General features: G+C 37.4%; 1 pseudogene; it reads right to left on the bottom strand.

The window, feature by feature from the left end:
• Positions 1 to 1379, bottom strand: LOC110544615 (olfactory receptor 4C16-like; annotated as a pseudogene).
• Positions 1380 to 5171: the final 3792 nt, after the last annotated feature.

Genomic DNA, 5171 nt, shown 5'->3' with positions numbered 1-5171 from the left:
TTATTTATCATCTAAGATTCTTTTGATCTACAAATTTCTCATGGCATTTTTCACCTCTGTATTCCTCAATGTGTAATCAGAGGGTTTAGAAAAGGTGTACAAATTGTATAAAACACTGATATTGTTATACCCAGTTCGCAAGCCCCCAAAAGATTTCCAGGAATCGACTCCGTTGCAAAACACATGAGGGTCTTTTTATTGTTAATTACAAGCTGCAGCTTGGGCCTACACAGCCCCACCACCGAAGTGGTGGGAGCTGAGCACCCCGCGCCCAGGTTAGTGGGGTGATTTATAGATTCTGGTCCATCCCAGCATGCCAGGGGCAATTCCTGCCTGGCAAGCATCTATTGGTCAAGGTGTTACATTTTGAATCGATTGGCTATAGGAAGGTTCCCAGACTATTAATGACCAGGTATCCCTCCCTAGGGGGAGGGTCCAGTTTCCTAGCAACTGTATCTCTAGTGGGGGGGAAAGAACGCAGAGAGGTAGCTCTCCCCTCAGGGAACTTACTGCTATACCGCCCCTACTCTACATAGTGTTAATGATCGCTGCTTATCTTTTTGGTCTCTCAATATCATCTTGTCCATAGGGAAGGTGGTTGCAGGGCGTGTATATATGAATATACAAGGCACAAAAAACAAAATGACTACTATGATGTGGGAGACACAAGTGAACAGTGCTTTTCTTCTCCCTTCAGCACTGTGGTTTCTCAAGGAATACAGGATGATGACATAGGAGACCATCAGCATGAGGAAACTCAGTGTACATGGGGTCCCACTATTGGAAACCAGAAGCAGGTTGATCATGTATGTGTCTGAATAGGAAAGTTTCAACAGTGGCTACAAGTCACAAAAGTAGTGATCAATCTCATTGGGACCACAGAAGGGTAAACTCAAGGCCAGAAATATCTGAACTAAAGAATGAACACAAGATCCCACACAGACTAGAGCTACTAGCACTCCACAGACCTGGTGGTTCATTATGGTCATATAGTGCAGGGGCTTACAGATGGCCATGTAGCAGTCAACAGCCATTAAAACAAGGATAAAGATCTCCAGGGAGCCAAATAAATGGAATGTAAAGACTTGGATTATGCACTCATTGAAGGTGATAGAGGCCTCCTTCAGCAGAGAATCCGCAATTGTTCTGGGAGCTACGGTTGTAGAGAAGCAGGTGTCAGACAAGGATAAGTAGAACAGGAAGAAGTACATGGGACTCCCAAGGGCCTGGCTTTTCTTGATGGTAGCAATGATCAGCAGGTTACCTGCTAATGTTCCTATGTAAAAGAACAGGAAAATGGCAAACACTATGTTCTTCCTACTGGGGTCCTGTGTCAAGCCGAGAAAAATTGACTCAGTCACATTGATATTCAGCTTCATGGTTCATGAATCAGAAGGAAAGAGTATGAAATGTGTCATCTGCAAGAGATTAAAAAACTATTTTACCACATGGTATGATGGATTATTTTAGAAAAAATATTTATTTCTCTTAAAAAATTTTCTACTTCTTGATTATTTAACTCTTGTTCCGACTCTCTGCTTGAATTTGAAGATCTTTTTCAGTGTCAAGAAAGTTGATGAAATTGACAACTTCTCTATAGCAATCTTCACCACAACCTATGGTTTTAATTAATTTTGTACATCAATTAGTATAAAATGAAATGTACACTTTTATTATTTACTTTATTTTTTATGACAAAAAAAATTGGTGGCAATGACTTACTATTGTATTTTTCTTTATTTAAAAAAAAATTTCAGGAGCCTTGCCAGTGATGATGTAAATTTGCCTAGCCCTTATATTCTATAAAATTCCTATTTTCCCTTTATGTTAACATATTTATTACATACATTTACAATTAATACAACATTCATTTCTAGGCATTGTTTCTTGAAAAGAAGAAGAAATGCCAGTAACCTCCAAAAGCCAGTAGTGTCTCCAATCATTCTTCATCATATTTTGTAAATGGTGTGCATAGACAGAAAAAAAAATAGTTCCTTGATAGTAACTATTAAATATCTCAATGTCTAGGTTTCTTCTATTTTTAAAGACCCTCGCTCACAGTTCCTTCACCACCATGCCAATGTTCCCTGTGAAAACCAATGTTCCCCGCTCCTCCGTGCCAGAGGGTTTCACCCAGCAGCTGGCACAGGCCATCATCAAGCCAGCACAGTACATCTCAATGCACATGGTCCCTGACCAGCTCGTGACTTTCAGCAGCTTGAGCCACCTCTGAGCCCTCTGCAGCCTGCACAGCACAGGCAAGAACAGCTGCGCCCAGAACTGCACCTAGAGAAAGCTGCTGTGGGCCTGCTGGTCAGCCTGGACTATCAACTATTATAACATGAATGCAGCCAACGTGGGATGAACAGTTCCACCTTCGCTTGAGTGCTGGTCTGACTTACCTGCACCTCTATTCTTGGAGCCTTACTGCACAAAGTGTTCTGTGTTCATCTGCCTGCAGTGATGTCCAACTTCTGTTTGGGAGAATTAATGGTTTGAGAGAAAGAGAGAGAGAGAGAGAGAGAGAGAGAGAGAGAGAGAGAGAGAGACTGAGAGAGAGAGAGAGAGAGAGAGAATAACTTAGACTATTTATACTGTCTGAGCTTACATTCAAATAAATGGGTATTTTATTATCTACAAGTACATCATTACACAATAAATACCTTCATATCTAGGATAATTTATTATAGGATCAGGTCATGGTTGTCATCCCAGTAAAGTAAATTACTATTCAAAAAATCTAAAAATTCTACAGTCTCAGGTCACAGGGACGTTGGAAAAGAAAGGTAAGAATAGCTTTAGAGATGCGGGTGGATAGTAGTTTATAATTGTTTTTTTTTTGTTGTTGTTGTTGTTGATCAACTTACTTTTAGATCTGAAAATTTTTATGATCATATTCAAGCATGAAATATCACTTTTTTCAATAATGTCCTTTTTATAATGATAAAATTTTATAATAGACTTTCAAAGCCAAAACTTTTCTAGCTTTTGCTTATGAAAATATCATCAACACATAGGGACATTTTATGAAAGAAAACTTACAAACAAAACTGTAATTTGTTTATATATATTCTGGAAGGCCCACTAATCCACTGTACTCTTTCTAATCCCGCAGTGGTAAGAGCTGTGAACTGGTTCTTCCAAGTGAAATATTTTATATTACATTTTTAATTCAATAATGCTTATCTAATATTGTTAATGTCAGTTATATTATAAATATATTTTCTCATAATCAATTTGTTGTGATTTTTGTTTATCATGTATAGTAATAGCAACTGCATTCATAATTTAGAAAGCTAAGACAAAAATCCAACCTTAAAAATAAAACTAGCAGGCCAATCAGTTCATGTCAGAGACAGTTCCTGTTCCTATTACAATGGAACCCACTTGGATACCTTGGTTGGATTGGCCTGCTCTTTAATTGCTTCCCCCTGATGGGAAAGCAGCATTACCAGGCCACAGAAGAAGACAACTCAGCCACTCCTGATGAGACCTAATTGACTAGGATCAGAAGGAAGGAAAAAAAGTCCTCCTCTATCAGTGGACTTGGGGAGGGGCATGCATACAGAGGGTGGAGAAAGGGAGGGATTAGGATGGGAGGAGGGAAAGAACAACAGGGGGGATACAAAGTGAATAAAGTGTAATTAATAAAGAAAAAAATAAAAAATAAATAATAAATAAAATAAAACTGGCATTCTTCAAAATATTTTAATGTGTTTACCATTACTCAGAATTAAAGATCCCATGCTCTGTACAGCATCGTAAAACATGAGATGTTGACTTCCATAAGAATGGCTACCTTAGCATTAAAAACTGAGATACGAATCTTTGATTTTTAAGGCATGCAAAGAGAATATTAAATTTGCCTGTTCTATGAGATTTTGTTTGTTTTGGTTTAGGATTTTTGTTGTTGTTTTGGTTTGGCTTTTATTTCTTATTATTTCTTTTATTTTAGTTATGTCTGTAAACCATAGTTCTCCCTGTACCTTTTCAAAAGTTATAATAAATACAATTCTTCAGGTTTTCAACAGGCATTAAAATGTTCTTCAATGTCCTTAAGGCAAACAGCACCATAATACAGTGTATCTTCTAGAAACAACTGTACTTACCTTAACCTTTCAAACAAAATGGAGCCACTTTAGGTTGACTATGTTGGTCAGAAAAATGGTAAAACACACACAGTATAGGTGTTGGAGGTGATGGAGATCTTAATAATAGCAAGCCAGAAAAGGCAGAGTTCAGAGGAGGGTGAAAATGAGTATCTGGTGGCTCTTTTCAAGAACTGCTGGTGGGAAGAATCTTCTTCTTCTCCAGGATGCTATCTTAAAGAATCTCCTGCTCTGAATTCATTGAAACTAGCTTTGTTACTGTTATTTATAGCTTACCATATTCTGGGAATACTAACCAGTTGCCCCAATTTCTTTAGCCTGCAAGAGCTTAAATTAAAGCATTAAGCCCTTCCCAAGCCTCTCAAACTATGTAACTTAATCTCATGATTAATGCTATCTCAACCAAAAGAGCACTGGAAAATTGCCTGAGCAGAGAAACAGAAACTCACTCAATTTAATACCAGTAAGGTCTACTCTCCGTATCTAGTTTCATCAATTGTCAGGAAGTTAGTATGTAATCATTCTTTCTGAGTCTTACTAAACAGAAAGCAGGTACATTGTGAAGGCCTTAAGGCTGATAAAATAATAGCTAACATTTGTGAAGAAGTATCTACTTGGTGAGATATCAGCAACACCTCATACAAGTGATTTTTCCTTCAACTTCTTTACATATATTTTACACATCCTCAGTGTCATGGTTGGCCTGAACTTTATATGGGAAGTAGTTTGTCAAGTTCTTAAAGTAAATCTCAGATGCCAGTAAAAGATATGTAACATCATTTTAGAAGTATGTAAAGAGTATATATTGTAATATATACTAATATGAACAAGTATTGCTCTTACTCATAAAAAAGCCAACACTTCGCACAAGCTTTGTCAAGACCATTATTCCCCTTTACCCTTTCTCCAAGTTTTACCTAGACACAAAATCTTTTAAGGGTTGGGTGCACATAGATAGATTTGGCTTAGCTTAATCTTATTTAGCCACTTCGCACGATAATATTTAGATAATGTTTCCATAGTTTGGCACCACCTGAAATAATAATAAACTTTAATATATTA

This window comes from Meriones unguiculatus, chromosome 21, assembly GCF_030254825.1.
Source record: "Meriones unguiculatus strain TT.TT164.6M chromosome 21, Bangor_MerUng_6.1, whole genome shotgun sequence".
Taxonomy (NCBI): Eukaryota; Metazoa; Chordata; class Mammalia; order Rodentia; family Muridae; genus Meriones; species Meriones unguiculatus.
This window is presented reverse-complemented; position numbering and strand designations above follow the sequence as displayed.